Source organism: Chenopodium quinoa, unplaced genomic scaffold (genome assembly GCF_001683475.1).
Source record: "Chenopodium quinoa cultivar QQ74 unplaced genomic scaffold, ASM168347v1, whole genome shotgun sequence".
Classification (NCBI taxonomy): domain Eukaryota; kingdom Viridiplantae; phylum Streptophyta; class Magnoliopsida; order Caryophyllales; family Amaranthaceae; genus Chenopodium; species Chenopodium quinoa.
This window is the reverse complement of record NW_018743047.1, coordinates 1,353,371-1,377,012: the sequence shown is the minus strand read 5'-3', so window position 1 is coordinate 1,377,012 and position 23,642 is coordinate 1,353,371. Positions and strand designations below refer to the sequence as shown.

At 35.9% G+C, this 23,642-nt stretch overlaps 1 long non-coding RNA gene across 1 annotated transcript; it reads left to right on the top strand.

Moving 5' to 3' along the window:
* Positions 1-14,803: 14,803 nt before the first annotated feature.
* On the top strand, positions 14,804-18,148 carry LOC110730678. Its single transcript, XR_002513123.1, has 4 exons — positions 14,804-15,091; positions 16,793-17,460; positions 17,549-17,618; positions 17,783-18,148. It is a non-coding gene; the product is annotated as an uncharacterized LOC110730678 (long non-coding RNA).
* Positions 18,149-23,642: the final 5,494 nt, after the last annotated feature.

Genomic DNA, 23,642 nt, shown 5'->3' with positions numbered 1-23,642 from the left:
TATGGCTCCTTTAATCATAGCTTTTCTCTCACTTATTCCCAAATTTATCCTACCCTTTACCCTAACCTTACATTACAAGCTTTAAAGACCTTCCGACCTTTGTGCATAGAATTGTATGAATGTGAAAGTGTTGTTTATCAATGCAAGTTATGATTTGACATATTTCGAGTCGACTAGTAGGTTGAGCATTCATTGTTTTATACACACGAGGGTGTGAGTTGGGAGGGCATTGTTCACATAAAGGGGTTGGATGGAGAGCGATCGAGTACATCTTTTACTCGCCACAAAAATGAGAGTTGAGTGTGTGAGCACTAGACTTGAATTCTATATGCTCTTGTGGTTTGCTCTGTTTGACAATTGTTAGGGAAGATTTGTGATTAGATGGATTTGATTGGTTGATTTTGAAGCATGTTTATTTGATTTACCCTGGATCGTTTGTGCTTGATTTTTACTTTTGGGGTGAAGCATATTTATTTGATTCATTGATGAGATCTTTGCTTAGGGACAAGCAAAGGTTTGGCTTGGGGGAGTTTGATGTGTCTATTTTATATAGTATTTTACCCCCGTCCCTTGTTCATAATTAGTAGTGTTTTTGTCTCTTTAGAGCCACTTTTATTACTAATTGGTGTTTTCTAGTGTTTTCGTAGATTTGGTTGACTTTTGCAGGGATTTACACTTTTGGAGTATTTTCCCGAGATATTTTGGAGCAATCACGAACATTGGAGAAGCACGAACATATTTTATAGCCCAGGGCCGGTTAGAGCCATCGAATCGGTGATTAAGGGCTTGGTATGTGTGATACCGGGGCATTTGGACCGAGTATTCAAGACCCGAAGAGGAAACCCAGATTGGCCCGAAGAATTGGAGCTCAATCGTAGTCCAAATAATGGCCCAAGAGAGCCGCCCGGCTAAAAAGGCTGGCGCCCGGAGGCGCGCCTGGCCGGGCGAGAGAAGCTATGGTTGGCGCCCGGTGACGCGCCCGGCCGGGCGCAAGATTAGTATCATGAGAAAAAAGGCGCGCCCGATCGAGCGATGCCTCGCCCGATCGGGCGCGTGTATTTATTATTTGACGATTAGCGTCGTTTTAGTTTGTTTTAGTTTAGGATTTGTACAAAGTATAAATACTCCTCCGTAATACGATTTTAGGATCTATCTCTTTCCTTCTCTTTTTCTTTTACTCTTTCTTTACTCTCCTAATTGTTCTCTTAGATTTCTTTCTCTTAAACCTTTGTTCTTAATTCTACTCTTAATTCCAGCTTTATTTTGGTAACGATTTCTCTTCTCTTAATCTTAGTTGTTTATTTTATTCCTTTCATCATGACTTACTTTATTGCTTTGATTAGTTTAGTTTTTAATATGTGTAAGTAGTTTTAATTATAGGGTTTAATGGGATCCATAAATAATATGAAGGGGTAATTTATTGTTGTTAATTATCAATGCTAGATTAATTTCCTATTGATTGATTTAATGCTCTGTGACTAGATTAGGCCTGATCTTTTATGAATGAGTTTGACAATATTGATTCGAGATTCGACAGATGAGAATTAATGTTTAGGTCTAGTTTCAATAGGCAGGTTAATTTATAAATGGTTAAGTCGAGATTCGAGAGATGAGATTTAATACCGGTAGATTAATTATGTGATTGTAATACGTAGCGAAAGCCCTTTACAATCTGGTTAATTGATGCATTGATGATTGACTATTATTGATTATTGGCATTGCATGATAATTTCTTATTGAATTGTTTTAACGCTTTACAATTGCGGCTTGTAAAAGTATAGCAATATTGAATTAATGAATCGAGCAGATGTTAATTTGATATTAAAGGCTATTTTCAATAGGAACTTAGATCTAGTAAATTGCGAGAGCCTGTTAGATCTATGTTGGTTAATAAATTGCGAGAGCCTGTTAATCATGTTATTTATGCAATGTCAATGATTGATTATTATGTTTTACCCTGGAGTATTATTTATTGGTGAACCTATGCCCTAGATCCTTTTATATATTGTTTTCTCCCTATTCTCAATCTTAGTAGTTTAGTTTCTTATTCAAATATAAATATTGGTTACATCATAATCTAGATTATTTTAGTTAATTAGGAATAGAAAGATCCGTTTCTCTGTGGATTCGACCCTACTTCCCTATCTACATTAGTTAGAGGATTTAGGTATTACTTTTGATTTGGGGATACGACTTTACCCTGTCAAAATTTGGCGCCATTGCCGTTGAAACGGTTTTATTTTTATTTCTGATTAATTTTGTAGTCTAGGTTATTTTCTTTGTGTCTCAGAGAGCATTAGTTCTCTGAGGCAAATCTCATATTTTCTTCTAGTTTTTGTTTATGCCCAGGTGTTCTAGATCAGGTTACATCCCATTCGATCCTGAGTTCGAACGTTCCTTCCATAGACAGAAAAATCTCTACAAGCAAATCCTGGCGGATTCTGGTGATAATAATAATCACCGCGATCCTCCAACTGGTTCTAGCGATTCAGAGGTATCATCAGACGCAGAATCAGAGATGACGGCTCCAAAGAAGCTTAGTGATTACTCACAACCCAAGCTTACAGATTTTCCACATCTCACCCCTACTCCGGCTCTTGATGGGGTTCAATTCGAAATTAAGCCTCAATTTATAACGATGATAGAGAGGAAGCAATTCAGTAGAGCCAAGGGTGAAGACCCGAATCTTCACATTGCCGACTATTGTCAATATTGCAACACCATCAGGCAAGCTAGGGTCACTCAAGACCAAATCAGGGAGATTCTCTTTCCCTTCTCTTTAACTGGAAAAGCTAAATTGTGGTTTAATTGCTTAAATAGAACTACACTTGGTATAACTGACTGGGAAACTCTTGTTTTGAATTTCTATAACAAGTATTATCCTGCAGAGAGAACAACCGTACTACAGAGTGCGATTCAGAACTTTGCCCAAGAAGCCGATGAATCTTTATATGAGGCTTGGGAGAGGTTCAAGGACTTACAAAGAGAATGCCCTCACCATAATTTAGCGCAATGATGGTTAATCCAAGCCTTTTATAATGGCAATGGAAATTCCTCTAGAATAATTTTAGATTCTGCAGCTAGTGGAAGATTTATGAATCTTAATGTTGATGATGCAGGTCAGGTTATTGAAGATATGGCGATACACAATTCCCAATATGGGAATCCTAGAGGATTTGCTAACAAGGGGAAACATAGTGTTGACTCTGTATCCTTTATGCAAACTCAACTGACCTCTATTTGCCAAAAATTAGATAATCTGAGCTCTGCTAATGTAGCTAATGTTTCTGCGATTAATAATAATAATTCTAATGAGGATTTCTGTGAAAATTGTGGTATTGTAGGTCATTGGGAGCACGATTACAGGAGTTCCGTAGAGCAAGTTAATGCCTTTCAAGCCTATAGGCAGAATAACCCATACTCCAACACCTACAATCCTGGGTATCGGAATCATCCATACCTTTCCTACCGGAGCACTAATGTTCAAAATCCACCACCACAAGAACCACAGGCACCACAGCAACAACAGCAGAAATATTATCATCCCAATGCTAGCCAGAAGAACCAACCACAACAACCCTTCTCATCTTCTGACCCTTCTCTGGTGGAAATTAGAGCAATGTTGGTAAATATGCAAAAGCACATGGAGAGTAGAGATGCGACAATTGATCAAATTCTAGCGCATAATAAAATTGTAGATAATCAAATTGCGCAACTTTCCGCTACTCTACAAGCCCGCCAACAGGGAGCCCTGCCGGCACAGCCGACCAGGCCTACGGATCAAGCATTTGCAATTACTCTAAGGAGTGGTTCAAACTATGAAGGGCCCTCTATGCCCGGAGTTGATGAACCTGTTTTATTAAATAATGCTAATCATGATTCCGTTAAACCAAACGATGTAGTTGATAGCCCCGCAGGGCTAAAGGATAGTACTAACACATCTAATTTTACATTGCAGGGTACAACTCCAGAGAAGATGGCCATTCCAGATAAGAGCAATAATGCTCCAAAGCCAATTATCAAACTTCCATTCCCCAATTGTCAATTGAAGACAAACTTGGATAAGCAGTTTGGTAAGTTCATGGAGGTGGTAAAAGATTTGAAGGTAACAGTTCCCTTTACTGAATTAATCACACAAATCCCCTCGTATGCAAAATTTATGAAAGAAATATTGACGAGGAAAAGGTCTATTAGTGAGGTAGAGACAGTAGCTTTCACTGCAGAGTGTAGTGCCGTACTTCAAAATAAGTCTCCACCTAAATTAAAAGATCCAGGTAGCTTTTCTATCCCTTGTCATATTGGCAATCTCCTGATTGATAATGCATTATGTGATTTGGGTGCAAGTGTTAGCGTCATGCCATTATCTGTGTGTTCTAAGTTTATAACTCTACAAATGGCCGACCGTTCTTTCAAATACCCTTTAGGTGTTTTAGAGGATGTCCCCGTTAGAGTAGGTAAATTTTACATACCTGTAGATTTTGTCGTTCTTGATATGGCCGAGGATATGCAAACCCCAATTATTTTGGGTAGACCATTCCTTAACACTGCAGGAGCAATCATAGATGTAAGAAGTGGTAAGTTAACACTATCAGTAGGGGATGATAAAGTTGTTTTTAATCTGAATAATGCCCCTAAAAGCTCCATGACTGAGGAGAAATGCTTCAGTGTAAATGTGGTTGAAAATTATTCTAACAAGCCCCAAGCTCTTGAAAAAGATCCCTTGGAGGCGGTATCTTGTGTTGCATCCTTTTCAGATGAGATAGACAAATGGAAGAAGGAAGTCGATGCAATAGAAAGAGCACTCTACAATGTTAGTCTTGGTTTTGAGGTTGAAAAGGTGGAACCGATCAAGCAAGTTGTGCGATTTGAGCCTACGGTAAGTGTTCCGCCAGATCGAGTTGCAAGTGTTGCATGCAAGGAAAATTTGAAGCAATCCTCGATCAAAGAAGGATCTTTAGTGCGTAGCATTGAAGATCCACCATTCCAAGTCAAGGAGGATCCACCAGATAAGGTGATTTGGCGTCCCACAGGGTATGTCAGGAAGCCACATCGTAGCCTAAACACCGCTAGACCGGGTGAGAAACCACTTGACCAAGCATTAGGCCAAGGGTCCTAGTTATTGTATGTGGTAAGAAGGTCGTGCGGGACCAAGATAAACCAGCGCTTTGCGGAAGGCAACCCGTATTTTTAATGCTTTTTAGACTAGTTTTTCTTTCCTTTTTCTTATGAGAGGAGAGATGAGGGAATTTAACAAGTTTTATGAGTGTTTGTACAGGTTTGAAGGAAAAGAGTTAGCCAAATTTTGGAGAAAAGAAGAAAAATAATATTTCGCCGATTTAGTCTCGGGCCCGACCGGGCGAAGCTCGCCCGATCGGGCGCGAGAGCAAGGGTCCAAAAATTAAGTATTTTCGCCCGATCGGGCGAAGCTCGCCCGACCGGGCGCAAAACTCGTCGTATACGGACTTAATTGTCCGCCCGATCGGGCGACTCTCGCCCGACTGGGCGCGAGAAGAGGCAAAAATTTGAACATTAGATCGCCCGACCGGGCGATGGGAGCCTGACCGGGCGATGGGAGCCCGACCGGGCGATGGGAGCCCGACCGGGCGATGGGCGCCCGACCGGGCGCGTGAGTTGGACAAATTCGGACCGATAGATCGCCCGATCAGGCGAAAGGCGCCCGACCGGGCGCGAGAGCTTAGCAAAATTTAAATATCAGATCGCCCGACCGGGCGACCCACCGCCCGACCGGGCGCGAGCGGCGTCCGCCCCTTTCTTCTTCTTTCTTTTCTTCTTTCTTCCTCCATTTCTTCTTTCCTCCATTACTTTCTCTCTCTAAAACTCGAATTCTCTCTACCTTCTCTCTAAGATTTCTCCTCCAATTCTCACCCAAATTCCAAACTCATTACACATTTGTGATCCTCTCTTCATCCTCTATATTCCCATATAAAAAAATTTCAGATTTAATTCAATAAATTTTCAAACGCATTTCCTAACATGGCTTCAAAGAGGGCTAGGTCCATTTTCAGTAGGAGCTCCAGCTCGAGGGAGGAATACGACCCAGACTTGCAACTTCCATACTGGCCGACGATCCAGATTGCGTGTCGAGAGCAAAAGGAGCGGCTAGAGCACTTAATCGGTCGTGAGCTCTTCTGGTGCAGGTGGTGCAGGTGGCAGTGGAGGTGCAGGTTTTGGCTCGATGGATGAGGATGATCAGGACTAGCTATGCTGGGCTAGTTTCCCGAGCCAATGAGGACATTGTCTGATTCTGGCTTGGGGGAGATTTTGGTTTTGGTATCTTTCTTTTTCTCTTTTCTTTTATTTTTGGTGTGTTTTCTTAGGTTAGATTTCTTGCTTTCTAGGTTAGTTTTATTGCTTTCTTATAAATGAAAAAATACAAAAAAAATTAAAAAATAAAAAAGTCCAAAAATACGTACCAATGAATTGTAAATTATGCTTCCCTGTGCATTGTGGATTAGTTGATCATGATTTGATGTTTGATTGCCCTGAAACCTTGACATGCGTCAATTTTGTCCAACTACTTGTGAATATAGTGCTTGACTAGTTGATTTGGTAAGGAATGTGTGATAGTTCCTGGTATGTCAAGGAATTTGAGTATTGGTTTGCAACTATTAGTAATGTTTATATGATTCATTATTATGCACATTGAGGAGGACGAAGGCATTTTTTCTTTTAGGTAGCCTCCAGATATTGTAGATACATTTGTTCCCTTCTTGCTACCCATGTTGTTGCCTTGAATTTTTGTTGTTTATCAGCCGCATTACAAGCCTATTTTGCCCCATTGGTTACTAGTCCCAAGCTTGCCTTGGGGGAGCTATTAGTGAGTGAGGTGAGGGAGTTTGTAGTGTGCTTATTATTTGCACAGCTTGGGTCAGCTTTTGAGAAGTTGTTTTGTTTTGATCATGTTTATTTTTAATGAGTTTGAGAGTTATATTTTCTTGAAAAAATAAAGTATGATGTTATGAAGAAAAAAAGAGAAGTTCAAGAAAAAAAAATGTGAAAAAAATAAGTGAACTTCGAAAGAAAAAAAATGTTCAAATGTTCTAATTGGAGGTTGATCAAAAGAAAAATAACAGAGCTTCAATGAAAAAATATTCAAGTTTGGAAAATAAAGTTTGTTTATTCACTCTACTTCTTCATTATTATATTTTTATGAGTGAAATTGTAAGAGTTGGTTATGTAGGAGATGTATGATCATTATTTATTTTGATCATGGGTTTTATTAGGGTATGGCTCCTTTAATCATAGCTTTTCTCTCACTTATTCCCAAATTTATCCTACCCTTTACCCTAACCTTACATTACAAGCTTTAAAGACCTTCCGACCTTTGTGCATAGAATTGTATGAATGTGAAAGTGTTGTTTATCAATGCAAGTTATGATTTGACATATTTCGAGTCGACTAGTAGGTTGAGCATTCATTGTTTTATACACACGAGGGTGTGAGTTGGGAGGGCATTGTTCACATAAAGGGGTTGGATGGAGAGCGATCGAGTACATCTTTTACTCGCCACAAAAATGAGAGTTGAGTGTGTGAGCACTAGACTTGAATTCTATATGCTCTTGTGGTTTGCTCTGTTTGACAATTGTTAGGGAAGATTTGTGATTAGATGGATTTGATTGGTTGATTTTGAAGCATGTTTATTTGATTTACCCTGGATCGTTTGTGCTTGATTTTTACTTTTGGGGTGAAGCATATTTATTTGATTCATTGATGAGATCTTTGCTTAGGGACAAGCAAAGGTTTGGCTTGGGGGAGTTTGATGTGTCTATTTTATATAGTATTTTACCCCCGTCCCTTGTTCATAATTAGTAGTGTTTTTGTCTCTTTAGAGCCACTTTTATTACTAATTGGTGTTTTCTAGTGTTTTCGTAGATTTGGTTGACTTTTGCAGGGATTTACACTTTTGGAGTATTTTCCCGAGATATTTTGGAGCAATCACGAACATTGGAGAAGCACGAACATATTTTATAGCCCAGGGCCGGTTAGAGCCATCGAATCGGTGATTAAGGGCTTGGTATGTGTGATACCGGGGCATTTGGACCGAGTATTCAAGACCCGAAGAGGAAACCCAGATTGGCCCGAAGAATTGGAGCTCAATCGTAGTCCAAATAATGGCCCAAGAGAGCCGCCCGGCTAAAAAGGCTGGCGCCCGGAGGCGCGCCTGGCCGGGCGAGAGAAGCTATGGTTGGCGCCCGGTGACGCGCCCGGCCGGGCGCAAGATTAGTATCATGAGAAAAAAGGCGCGCCCGATCGAGCGATGCCTCGCCCGATCGGGCGCGTGTATTTATTATTTGACGATTAGCGTCGTTTTAGTTTGTTTTAGTTTAGGATTTGTACAAAGTATAAATACTCCTCCGTAATACGATTTTAGGATCTATCTCTTTCCTTCTCTTTTTCTTTTACTCTTTCTTTACTCTCCTAATTGTTCTCTTAGATTTCTTTCTCTTAAACCTTTGTTCTTAATTCTACTCTTAATTCCAGCTTTATTTTGGTAACGATTTCTCTTCTCTTAATCTTAGTTGTTTATTTTATTCCTTTCATCATGACTTACTTTATTGCTTTGATTAGTTTAGTTTTTAATATGTGTAAGTAGTTTTAATTATAGGGTTTAATGGGATCCATAAATAATATGAAGGGGTAATTTATTGTTGTTAATTATCAATGCTAGATTAATTTCCTATTGATTGATTTAATGCTCTGTGACTAGATTAGGCCTGATCTTTTATGAATGAGTTTGACAATATTGATTCGAGATTCGACAGATGAGAATTAATGTTTAGGTCTAGTTTCAATAGGCAGGTTAATTTATAAATGGTTAAGTCGAGATTCGAGAGATGAGATTTAATACCGGTAGATTAATTATGTGATTGTAATACGTAGCGAAAGCCCTTTACAATCTGGTTAATTGATGCATTGATGATTGACTATTATTGATTATTGGCATTGCATGATAATTTCTTATTGAATTGTTTTAACGCTTTACAATTGCGGCTTGTAAAAGTATAGCAATATTGAATTAATGAATCGAGCAGATGTTAATTTGATATTAAAGGCTATTTTCAATAGGAACTTAGATCTAGTAAATTGCGAGAGCCTGTTAGATCTATGTTGGTTAATAAATTGCGAGAGCCTGTTAATCATGTTATTTATGCAATGTCAATGATTGATTATTATGTTTTACCCTGGAGTATTATTTATTGGTGAACCTATGCCCTAGATCCTTTTATATATTGTTTTCTCCCTATTCTCAATCTTAGTAGTTTAGTTTCTTATTCAAATATAAATATTGGTTACATCATAATCTAGATTATTTTAGTTAATTAGGAATAGAAAGATCCGTTTCTCTGTGGATTCGACCCTACTTCCCTATCTACATTAGTTAGAGGATTTAGGTATTACTTTTGATTTGGGGATACGACTTTACCCTGTCAACTATAAGCATCAAAAGAATCATAAAAGTTTATTAAATTAAATTCATATGTTATGTATTAAATTTATATAGTAAAGAAACTATTACTCCAAGGTACTAATCTGTTATTGTAGACACCTAAAAATGTCTCCCCAAAACCAAACCCGATGATAAATAACCTTTCACCGCCTCTATTGGTCGGGTTTAGTATTTAATCCCGAGAGTGCTTAAAAATCGTATTTTATTAAATTCATACCTTTGAAAGGTCCATGGATTAGTCTTGATGTTTGGTAAAAGCATAGTTTTAATTTTAGCCCAAGCTTATTAATTAATTTTAAGCCCAAACCTTTTTATTTTATTATTTTATTATTTATTTTTGGCCCAAACATTTTATTTATTTTATTTTATTATTTTCTTATTTTAGCCCGAATAATAAAAGTCAGAAAAAAGCCCGAAATTATCAATCGGCACTTAAAAAGCCGAAAGAAATTAGGGTTAAAAATGAATTTAGACGGAAAAATAGACTGGAAGTGACCGTGTCACGGTACAGTCTGACCGTGTCACGAGAACCCTTCCCGTCTGACGGTGGGGCTTCCCGTGACACGGGAGATCTGCCGTGACACGGGACGTTCCGTGTCCTTTCCGCGTAAACCCTTAACGCGTTTTTTATTCCGTTTTATGAAAATTTCCCGCGTCACTCCAAAACTGTACCGTGTCACGGGGAAGTGTACCGTCTAACGGTACAGTTTGACCGTGTCACGGGATACTTTTTTAGGGTTTTTATCATTTAGGGTTCCGTGTGCTCCCTCAGCACATTTTCCCTATAAATACCCCCTCATTTCTGATGTACGGGGCACCGAGTAATTCTTTTATTTTATTCTCTCTCTTCTATGCTTTAGCCTAAACACTAGCCTACCCTTTTCACTTCAAAATTCCTTCTTCAAGCACTCAAAGGAGTCCATATTTTACTCGAGGTTCTGTCCTTAAGCCAAGGCGTGAAAGGTAGAACTGTTTGAGGGTTTGGCCCCAAAATCAATTTTATTTCATTTAATTTAATTTAGTTATTGTTTATTTATTTCCTTGAAGTTACTAACTCGTTTTTTTATTTTGTAGTTGCAAGCAAACAGATTCAAAGTAAGGATCATGCTCTTGTTATTATTATTTTTCTAACGATTTTTATGTTGTTGGAATTGTGATTAAATTGGTTTTAATATTAATGTTGATTTTATTTTATTGATCACTATATTGCATGTTTAAAGGGAATATGTAATTGAAAATCACGCCTAATAAGATAATTTGGACAACCGGTTTAGGATCCTTTTAATCTTATTATTAATTGAAGTGATCACCAAATTTTTAGAATTATGTGTTGCTTTAATATTCAACCAATTTAGTTAAATAATAGTTTGGAGCGAATTGAATTATTGTTTGTATGTCTTTGGGATCACAGGAATGCTTTTCAATATAAGAATCGAGTAGAGGCCAATACGGGCGAATGTGACTCCATGACTCACTTCGTACCATCATCCCCGATCCTCCTTTCGTGGTTCCGAACCATATGGAGTTAGTAATCTCATGGATTATGAATGGGGTGTAACCTTCACGGGTCAATCGTTGTTGCCTATCGTTGTCCCTTATCGTGGTTGCCTTTTTATGATCCGCGAACGGTTTACAAGTTCCTTAAAAACTTGTTGGCGGCTCCTTACTTTATTTGTCCCTAATCGTATATGTCAATTCCCACTTCCTATGAGTGCCAAGCATATTCACCACATGCTTTTTACGTAGGCGCACTTCGAGCGACGCCTACAGTTATAAAGTAAATGGAGACTGTTATAAGGTAAATAGAAATTGTTATAAAGTAAATAGAAACTCTTATAAAGTAAATAGAAATTATTATAAAGTAAATAGAAACTCTGATAAAGTAAATAGAAACTGTTATAAAGTAAATAGTTATAAAGTAAAATATTTACTATTATATGTCTATGAAGTCTATTGATAAGTTTAATAAAGTTAATCAAATTGCTTATAAAGTAAATATAAATGTTTTCAAAGTTAGTTAACATGTTTTAACAAATTAAAGGAACAAAAGAAAGGATAAAATCTGAAGTGAAAGATAGCAATTATGAACCAGAAGAAGATAAGAATGAGGATTCTGATGGATCATCAGAAGAAGACAGAAAAAGGGAAAAGCTCATTTGAAGAAAAAAATGAAGCTTGACAATTCTGACCTTGATGTACATGAAGTTATTGATGGTAATGATGATGATGATGGTAATCTAGAAATCCAGAAAACACACTGCAGACCCAATGCAGTTGTTGATTTGATCAAGGATTTCAGTGAGCAGCAAAAAAAAAAGATGTCATTAGTATTGGTTTTGGAGGGCTGCTTGAACTAAAGTTAAGAAGAATTTCAACAAAGATGCTTCCATGGCTTTGTCACCATTTCAATGAAAGCAGCTGCATGTTCAAGATTGACAAGCTGAAGGAATTTTCAGTTAGTTCCTATGATGTTGAAGATATATTCTTGCTTCCACATGTAACTGAGAACAAGGTCAGTTTTCAGTTAAGGAAGCAAACTCTATCAAACTTGTTGATTCAAAAAGAATGGAAGAAGAAGCTAGGAATTCCAGAAGATGATGAGATAATTGTGAATAATTTGGAGAACAAATTAAAGACTCTTAAGGAAGGAGGGGAGGATTTTAAAAGATTTTTTGTGATGTATGTTTGCAGCACATTCTTGGCCCCTGTTGCAAATAGAGTGATTGATTACAAGATAATCAACTATGCAGACAATGTGAAACAGATACATAACCTAGATTGGTGTGGTTATGTGATGAATAACTTGTGCAAAGCTGTGGGGAGCTTCAAGAACAACAAAAACAAGGAATCAAGATCAGGAATCAGTGGATGTGTCCTGATTCTTCAACTTGTCTACTTTCATCATCTGGCATTTAGAGGGCAGCCTGAACCTACAACGCTGCCATTGATCAAACATTGGTCAGATGAGAAACTGAAAGAAAGAATTGCAAATGAGGCAAAGGCATCTTTTGGTCAAGGAGAACTCCAAAAAGATGACTATCCATTTTGTAGAAGAAAAGGAAAGCAAACATTCTTGGGAGATGTAATTGAGAATGCTTATAGAAACTTTGCTGATAGAAAGAGAAGATTGGTTTCATTCAATCTACCAGAAGGTGTCATGACAGATAGTGAAATACATGATGCTGCAAAAGATGTGAGTAATGTTTTTATAAGTTACAATGATTTCTTGTATTTACTTTAAAATGAAATGTGTTTACTTTTATCACATATTTGTTTACTTTTATTATTTTGAATTGCTCTGCTTCTAGTACTAATAATGTATAGTAAATGATAAACATAAAGTAAATAATGTAGACTTAAAAGTAAACAAATTAGCTTAAAAATTAAATAGTATTTATGTTCAAAAATAATGTATTAATAAATTGTTGTTATTTATTTTGAAAGAAATTGAAGAAGAACTGAATTTGTTAACTAGGGATTCAAAACTCTTTCCAATGATACATGATGAGCATATAGCTACCTTAGGAGATAAGATGAAACATCAACAAATGAATGTGTCTACATCAAATTCTCAATAGGTTCTTGAATCATAAAGGCTGATGGAAGATCTTAGAGTACAAAGGGCTATGGACGAAATAGTCAGGCTTTATGATGATTTAAGAGATGTATCTAGTGTGATTTTGTCAACATGGGAGGAGCAACACAAAAATTCTGAAACGGATCCTAAAACTAATCAAGAAGATGCAGTTGATCCTCAATCTGTCAATTTGGATGATGATAATGAAGATATGAAAATAGAGGATCTAAATTATGAAAAAAAGAGGAGCATGACAAAAAAGAGGAGGAGGAAGAAGAGAAGGAGGAGGAAGAAGGGGAGGATGACAAAAAAGAGGAGGAGGAAGAAGAGGAGGAGGAGGAAGAAGAGGAGAAAAAGGAGGAGGAAGAAAATGAGAAAAAGAAGGATGAGGAAGAAAAGCAGGAGAATGACAACAAAGAAATGGACGAGGAGAACAAGGAATAAGACAAAAAGGAGAACAAGGAAGAAGACAAAAAGGAGGATGAGAAACAACTGAATGAACCAGAGAAGGAACAAGAGAAAAGGAGGATGAGAAGCAGAAAAAGAACACTGAAAAGAAAGAAGAGAAGAATGAAGAGAGAGAAGAAAAGGATGATGATAACCAGACAGTTGATGCTGATATTATTAGTGTAGTACACTCAGTCACTGAGAGTCTACTAAATCAGCCAACACAAAAAACAATTGAAAGTATGTTTTTAACTTTAGTAAATATTTAATCAATCCATAGTCAATAGTGTATAATTGTTTTGAAACTATATCTACTATTTTATTTCAGGTGATGCTGAAAAACAACTTCAGGCAGAAACAAACATTGAACTAAAGGACATTCACCGGGAGATAGTTTCAAAGGTTAAAATCAATTTAGATTGTGGAGAAAAAGATGTTGAAATTGATTTTGTTTCAAAGACAATGAAAGGAAACAAATCAAGAATATAATGCATGAAATGCCAGAGCTTTATCAAGTAGTGGCTGATTACTGCTTTGTGAAGTACAACCCATTCAAACAGTAAGTAATGTATTATTTAATTTCAAACATATTATATCTACTTTAGATAATATTTAGTTTACTTTAAATAATATTTTATTTACTATAAATATTTAATTTTGCACAATGAAGAGATTAGGAAATTTGAAAGTCTTCTCATGATAACAAGAGATGACACAACATCCCTAGCCCCAACAGCCCCTACTCAAATGATAAAATCTAATATATTTCAATGTCGGTCATTTCTTATGAATGATTCTCGATTGAAAGAAGATCCTTCATGCTTCTTTTTTGGCATTGACCACAATGTAAGAGTTAAATAAAATGTTAAGCTAAATCATAATTAAACATGTATGATCTCATTAAGTAATATGTTTTTTGTGCTCATTAATACACAGAGACCTCTAGAGCTGTCTCTCAGGTCACAAGATACTTCCCAACAAACAGATAAAGCACATGTGAAGTCTTCTTCAATACACTCACAAGAATTGAATCACTAGTGGAAAATTTTCATTCGTAACAGGCTATTTGTAACGGGCAAAGTTATGCTCGTTACAATAAAAATATTCGCAACGGTCAAAATAACAATCCGTTACAAATACATATTATTCGTAATGGGCACCATATTGCCCGTTACGAATACTTATTTATTCGTAACGGACAAGATAGTGCCCGTTACAAATGTTTGAATTTGGCCCAACTGATGAGAAAAGCCCACTTATAGTTATAACTAGGACTCCTTACTTTCACTCTTCTCAAGCCGTCTTTCCTCTCTCCTCTTTCCTCGGCTCTCTCCTCTATCATTTCACTCAATCTCTCTCTTCTCCTCACTAAATCTCCTCCATTTTTATCTCCTCTATGTGGATATATGAACAACGGAACAAGCACACGATAGTGTCATAACTTCTACGACTAAAGATGCTTCGATGGTGGTTCCGGGTCCTGTTGGTAATTTACTCGCAAAGATTCGGTAGATTGAAGCTGGTTTGATTGAAGAAGAAGAAGGTATTAATAATCCAGGCGTTATTGCAAAATGTGCTGAGATTCAGAATGCTATAAGGTGAACTAATTTCTCTTTTTTTTTTTGTTTCTGGGTTCATTTTGATTTTTTTTTATTTATGGGTTTGTTTGATCTAATTTGTGTGACTTGATTTGGATGATTTATGGGTTTGTGTTAATTTTGCTGGATATTTTGTTATATACAATAAGGGAATTGAAATTTTGTGTGTGTTTGATTTTTTTTTTTTTTTTTGGTGGAATGTGTCAAAGATTAATTCATTTTTGGCTGTGTATAATTATGTGTGTGTTTGATTCGTTGGTAAGCCTTAATCTTAGCAGTAATCTCATTTGGGGTACTATCCCAGAATAGATTTCTCAGAGCTGTTGGTATCCCCTCCTTTCGAAGTATATGCATTTGTTTGATTCTCTGAGCTTCCAGATGATCTTATAAAGCTGATTTCGAAGTATACATTTGTTTGATCTCTGGTATTTTCGAGATAAAGCTGCTGGTATCCCCTCCTTTTGTCGTTCCTATTGTCTTTTTAAGCTTAAATGAATTGAAATCTTGGTATTAGTTGAACTGATATTTGTCAAACTGCTTTTGCTTATGAAGCATGTATATATGATTTCTTCACTATAGCTACTTAGATAAGAACTAAACATGTGCTTATTTTTGCCGCTGTTATAATACTCGAGTCTTGACACTCCTTGCTTATTGGATTTGTCTCTCTACTTGCTGTTAATGTCCATGATCATTAGTAGCAGGGTAACCATTGAAGGGCCCTGGTGTAATTACTATAATGTTTTTTTCCTTCGCTGCTAATTTCTCATGTCGTACTCCAGTAAACTGATAAATTTGTGACGAACTTGATTGAATAAGAGGTTGCAAATGAGTCATTTGGATTAGCTAGTGTGAGTCCATAACAAGTAGGAAGTCTAGGGACACATATGTGGGACTTTCTTACTGATTTTAAGGCTATACATGATCTTTGATTTTTGTCATGATCTTTGATTTTTGTCATTATAAATTTCTATAAATGTAAATTTCATCATCATTAGATTCATTTTAATAATTTAATTTGTAGGCAAATGCCAACTGTCATCAATCATCATGCCTGGTTGTTAGCTCTAAGTTATAAATATGATTGTCGATAGCTGTCCTTGTCATGAGTAAATGACCACCTTCCTCATATCCAATGTAATTGCGATTTAGTCTTCTTTCTCTAAAGTACAAATTAACAACTTTTAAAACTTGATCCGGATGCCCAAATATCATCATTAAATACCTGCAATGATTTTAATCGATTATGTTTGAGTTTACAATAGGGTAAAATATGAATTTTAGACTTTTAGTCTTTTAAATAGATATAAGAACTCTAACACCCATATAACATCATTAAATGCCTGTATATCTAGCTATGTTCAATTATTTATAACTATGTACTCAATTGGTTCATTTTCATTCTAGTCCTTTGCGTAAGAACTCTTAGACCCAGATACCATTGATAAATACTTGTATTTAGTGGTGGTGTTGGTTTTTACATTAGGGTTCAATAGGAATAATATTCAATTGCAGCGCTAAAAGTGTTAAGTGACGCTGAAAGTAACATTAATTCCAGAATAGAGGGAGTGTTTGAAAGTTAAATTTCTAAAGTAATAACTTTCACAAAGTGACCATCAAATACATGCTTTCTGATGACACTACGTTTTCGTATGAAAAGTATCACTATTTCAGCATTGATGAAAAGTATCACTATTTCAGCATTGAAAATTGTTGGAGGATGATTATTTTGGGAGGACTAGAAGCTGCCGACATGGGGTAAATCAGCCCTTCAGTTCTAATATAATGAACATTATGAATACGCTTATGATATATCTTGTTGTGGTGCCTAATTAATATACACTGGTATACTATCTCAGGCAGTGTTTTGTTTCTTACACCCTTTACGAGCAGGAACAAAAATGAAACATAATGCTGGGCTTTTAGCTCAACTATTGTCTTGCTCGAATAAGTTCCATGTTGTTGATGTTGAATGTTGTTCTATTCTTATTTTTTTGCATGAGTTAGGCAAGGGTGGTACTTTCATACTTGAATGATTGGCTGGTGGTATTTGTTGGAATTCATGCTCCAAAAGAGAAGATGTTCTGATGTAGTGATATTTAAAGATATTTAAATAAGTTCATCAATAAAATTTAGAAGTTTTTAAGATTTGTTTAGACTTGGAAATTAACCATGGGAACTAAGAATATTTCATGGGCCATATGTATTTGCATTAGTATAACATATCAATTTGTACTCTGATGCATCTATCAAACTGAATGTTTAATTTTACTGCAAAAACTTTGTTGGCCATAGTTATCGGGCATTAAATTTTGAAGTTGCAGAAATCTTAAGCAGCAAAGAGAGATTATATTTTAGTGATAAGCTTGGTATGAAACTCTTTCTATCTCACATAAAGCTGCTTTATCAAATTTGTCACAACTTAGATTAAACTGTATGCATGTCCTTTTCTTGCAGCTCCCTAATAGGAGAAGTGCTCAGGTGATTGCATATTTAGTACTCGAAGAAAAACCTTGGGATTATGTCGGTATGTAATCCTTTTAACCCTCAAGAAAAAGGAAAAAAAAAAAAATTAAATAAAGAGAGCAGAGAGCAGAGAGGGATGTGGTTAATATGGTTAACTTGTGCATTTCATACCTGACTGATATTGACTTGAAAATATCTGTCCTCTTTTTTTTTGATATTTCAGAGAGACTCCCTAGCTACTTGGTGTTGAATGTCACTAGCTCAATTCTGATATTTTAGAGAGACAATCTGTACACTTGTTAACTAAGTAATGCACATTTCACACCTACATCTTCTCTGTATAGTCTTAAACAAGGCAATCGACTCCTGGTAGCAGTGAGAAGATTGATATGCTCTTGATTGCTGCTGTTACTACTGGCCTGCTACTGTTTGTGCTCCATTGTTTACTAAATTTTGTAATCAATAGCGTTTTGGACTTCTCAATAGGAGAGTTTATAATTAGCATACAAAATTGGATTTGGTGTATATATTATGTTCGATAATATGTTTGTGGCATGAAATATTTGAATTTGTTATAAATTATTATAATAATTTGGGTGGTAAATAGAAAGAAGAATAGGGGTATTTGTAACTAGCACCTGGAATGCTTGTTACAAATGCCCCTAATTTTTTTTCTTATTCGGAGATTATTCGTAACGGACATTATAAGTGCCCGTTACGAATAACATTGCCATCCGTAACGACCGCATACGTAACGGTCATTGCCCGTTACGGATAGTCTATTTTTGTCCGTTACGAATAGACATTTTTCCACTAGTGAATCAGACATGGTATGATTGGATGTGCCTATGTGATGCAAAGGAGAAAATTTTGACAGCTCAGTTGGTATGTCTTATTATTTATGTCTATTAAACTACATTGAAGGGCATTATAATTTTGAATTTGTAGACTAATAACTGTAATTTTAATGACAGATTTTTGTTCCAATCTGTCTGAGTAACCACTATAGTTTAATAGCGATTAACTTTATGAATCAAACAATTCAATACTTGGATAACAGGGAGTATGATGACATGCATAAGCCTTTCTACAGAATTCTTGGATCTATTGTGGTAAGATTTTTTGGCTTTATAAAAAGTAAATTATTAAAGTAAATAAGACTACTATTAAAGTAAATGAATATGTATTAAAAGTATACATTATAATGTCTGTAAAAAAAATAAGATAAAATATAAAATAAAACATGTTCTGATTAAAGTAAATAATATTCTTATTAAAATAAAAGAATATCTATTAAAAGTATACATTATATTACTTGTAAAAAAAAATATAAAATATGAAGTAAAAGATGTTCTGATTAAAGTAAATCATATGTTTATTAAAGTAATTTATACTATAAATTTGTATTACTTATATATTTCTTTACAAATGTTATAGGTGGAGGAAATGTCAAACTTTTTGAAGAGAATTAATAATGAAAAAGCTGATGAAATACTAGAATATGAGTTTGATGAAGTAAATTTTAAGTGGAAGACACCAAGATATACTCTTGATTGTGGTGTTTTTGCAATGATACATGTGCTGTGTTTTTCTGGAGACACTTTTGATTCTGACCTTGATTTAGCAAGTAGGAGAAAGGTGTATTGCGCAAAAATGTGTGCTGCTCTTGCTTTGGCAAACATAAACACCAAAAGAAAAAACTTATGGAAAAAATTTCAAGTTTCAGGGTAGTTAGGAAACTAGAGAAGGAGAAAGGGGTGGAAGATATGATATGTGTTTCTGATTTCTTGAAGAAACACAAGGAAGTAATGGATAACATGAGTTTGACATGTCACCAAGTGATTGACTACTTAGCAATCAATGATGATGAAAACTTTCCAAACAAGAAAGTATGTTTTATACTTACTAAAAAACAAATACTCATATTGCATTATATATAACATTGTTTGCCATAAGTATAACTTTAATTTTAATTCAAAATTACAGCGAAGTAGTTGGATGGTTTATAGATTCAATTGAAATAGTAAGGAAAGATTGTAACGCTTTGCCTAATGAATGGAAAGTTTCAAGTAATATGATCAGTACTTGGTCAAACCACCTCAATAACATTGAAATGCAAAAAGACAGATCTGAAAATGACTTGGTCAGATTCTTCTTTGGATTCGAGTTCATGGTAAGTTTTTCCGATTTAATTTTATAATTGAAAATTATGCATTAAATAAATATTAGAAATAATCTTTGGATTTTTTTTTGAAGGATGATTTAACAATGTTTTTTTATTTGAAAATACAAAAATATTTTGTTATTTGGTTGAAAAAGAATAAGCTTGGGGGAGGAGTTGCTTTGTAATCTATTGCTAATTTTTTATTTGAAAGTTGGTAGTTTATTGAGTTTGAATTGAGGAATGATCTACCTTGCTTCACTTCTAAGTTTACCACCAATTTCCAAATTTATTTCCATACCCTTTACCCTAGCCTAAACGTTTCAACCCTTTTAAAACCTTTTGACCTTAGTGAGGTTTAGTTACTACCGGTTGAGGGTAATTAAGCCAAGCCTATTGAGCGAGCTATCGATTCCAAGATGTCGGGTAGCCTAAATGTTTTTCTTTGTTTATTTCTTCCAGTTCCTTCGAGGAATCTCGATATATCACCTTAAAAGTGGATGCAAAACTAGTGAGGACGCAAAAGTTTGGTTGGAGATAAGGAGGAGTGTAAGTCCCTCTAAGTTCTCTACCCTTTGCATGCTTTATGTGTGTACCAACCTTAGTTATTATTTTTCTTGGCTACCTTTAATGTCTAGAAAGGATTGTATTCTTGTGCACTTAGCCCGTTGTTTGTGTTTGGTTTGAAATGTCAAAACTCGAGTTTTCTTGATTTCACCTTTGCCTTGAATGTTATGTATTGCCAAGAGTTGTGGGTTAAACCTCACGAGAGCTTACTCGTCCTCTTTGGCGACATGGGGGTTTAAAGGGCTTGATGTATACGCTAAATGCATCCGTGATTCCTACGATAGTGAGTTAGTGTACATTCTTTCTCTTTGTTTTTATTTTGTTTCTTTTGCTTTCACTAATTCCATCTTGTTCTCTTTTTCCTTAGCTTTTCTCGAGGACGAGCAAAGTTTTAGCTTGGGGGAATTTGATGAGTGACATTTATGTCACTCTTAAAGAGTAGTTTTAGAGTTATTTTCATGTTTATTTTCCCTTATTTTCGCTTTTATTCTCTTGTTTTCTTTTAATAAAATTTCTAGTTTATATCTTAGTTTAAGTATGTTTTAATTTAATTTCTTTATTTAATTGGTTTCTAGTTTATTTTCGTATTTTATTTGCTTTCGATTTATTTTATTTCGTTCCTTTTCTTTGTTACTTTCATAGTTTTTATTAGTTTTAAGTTTATTTTGTTATTTATTTGATTTTATTTACTTGTGTAGTTTTATTTAATTTTTATTAGTTTAGTGTTATTTCTCTTTTTCTATTTTACTATATTTATTCCTAATTTATTTATTTCTTTTTTATTTGTCTTGATTTCTCCTCGGTTTTGTGTTTAGGGTCCCGGGTTTCATGTAAAGTGAGTTCGGAGTTCGGGGACGAGTAAAAGTGTGTGCAATTCTTTGCTAAGTTGCTGACTGTTGCCCACATTAACCTTCACCCCACCATCTCCTATCCTCCACCACACCAATAACACCAACTGCAACAGCAACATCAACAAACACAACAACACCAGCACCTCAATTCCACTCACCCTCACCAACACGAGCTGCAACCTAATCCAAACCATAGCAACCACATCAATTAACCGCACCTGAACCACCATTACCCACCGATTCCACTCCATCTCCAACGCAACTGCACCACCGCAACAATCAACCAACACCCCGCAACACCAAGCTCCCCTGCTCTAACCCCCTAGCAAACATAACAGCTACAAACCGCAGCCACCAACCTTTCCCTTACTCCCTCACTCAACCAACCAACCACCGGCCCGCATCTTCACCTTTAGCCATCCCGCAACATCCCTCACACCAACCATCCCGCAACAGCTACACCAGTATAGCAGCTGCACTAGCCACCGCTGCTGCCACCAATCAACCACCTTCAGCCACTCAAATCGGCGCACAGAGCAGCTCTCCTCTCCACGCAAACCCACCTTTCGCCAGCAACAGCAATTGCACCTAAGTCAACCCCATCAATTCGCACAAGCATCACCCAAATTCTGAGCAATTCAAGTTCATTCGGGTTCGAGCAAACCGCATAGGAGTTCGGTCGAAGTGCGAGTCAGAAACTTTTGAAGTTTTGTAATTTGAAGAGGTGCGGTCGAACACACCCATGGTTCGACCGAACCAACCCCGTAGTTCGGCCACACCAACCCATGGTTCGACCGAACCATTTCACGAGCTTCGTGCGTGATAATTAATGAGATCAAACTGTGAAGCTTGGTGATTACCGTTGATCTTCAATTTGGGATGATGATGTCCGTTGATGATGGTGTGATGCGGTGGTGATGATGATCATAGTGCAGCCAAAATATCGAAGAAGAGGGGGAAAAGGGTCTGATATGTTTTGGGGATTTTGGGGGTTTATTTTTCTTTTTCTTTTAATTATATTTCTTTTCCTTCCCCCCTTTTTTTTATTTCTTTCTTTCATTTTTTTATAATTAGTTTCGTTCTTTATTTTTCCTTTTTTATTTTATTTTCTTTTCTATTATTTGCTTAGTTTTATTAGCTTTGTATATATACCCATTTTGGGGTAATTAAAAGAAGGAAAAACAATTAACATTTATTCTATTCTCTAATTAGTTTTAGGAGAGCTTCTCTCTCTAGGTTTAGGTTAGGATTAGAGTAGTTTAGAAAGAGAAAGTGAGGATTTCACCATTGTTGAGTTTGGATTTTGAAGAAGAAGATTGATCATCTTGTTTGTAGACTTTCATCTTCAATCAATGACAATCTCTAACTCTCTCTCCTCTATTTTATTTGCTTTCTTTTGATTATTATTTTTATTGTTGGTGTTGCTTATTAATCATGTTTATTCTTGATTATTTGTTAATTAACCTTGTTATTAGCATGATTAGTGAGTAATTCCCTCATTAAGGGGATGGTTGTGGTGTAGTTGGATCTTGAGCATGTTCTAGGGTTTAGAATTGATTTATTTGTGATCAAACTCTTTATATGCTTGATATTCTTTAATTTTCTTGTAAGTTCACATTGTTGGTTGATTAAAGGTGAATCTTTGCTAACAAGAAACGGAAGTTGACTTAGTTAAGGTTCATTACTATCGATTGTTCTTTGATTGCACCTCTCAATATATGGTTCTAGTATGGAAACATAGAGGCTATGTTAGCAGCTTCCATTACCGTTGTGTTATCTTATTGAGACTAGTCCATTGTATATAATTTTCATTCTATTTGTTGGTTTTTATTTGTGTTGCTTTATTTGAAAAAATGGCTTATATTTCTATTCCTCAATTTGATAATGAACCGTTTTGGGTGTATTTCAATAGACTTGAGGATTTCCTAGATGGTGTTAAAGGTTTTACCAAGGGTGATTATTGTGAAATCATTAATTTGAGATTAAATGAGCATTTTAGAGTAGTAGTTAACAATATGTTAAATGGTAGATTTCAAGACATGTCTTCGGATGAAGCTTGGGATTTCTATTCATGGTTAGCTAGGGATAATTATGATTGGGAGAGGGCCAATCATGAGACTTATGTTCGGGATTCTCTTGCTTTTAATGTTGATGCTAATTGCCATGATTTGTCTAATATGAATTCCCATGATGTGCTTGATGCTCCCCATAGTAACCATGTAACGCATGATTTCAACTCCCCTCCCTCTATAGCTCAATGTAATGAGGTACATTCTAATGATGATGAAGTGCATGTTCTTTCTCATATTGCATCTGATTTTTGCATGAATTCTAAAGGTGTGCCCCATAGTCACCTAGATGATTCCAATGAGCAAGCTTTTGACTCGTCTATCCATGATGATTTGGACTCATTTGAGATTATGGCCCAAATATTTCTTGAGTTTCAAACGGTAGCCCATAACCTTATGAGTGAGTTCATTGATAAGGCTTCATTAGAAAGAGATGA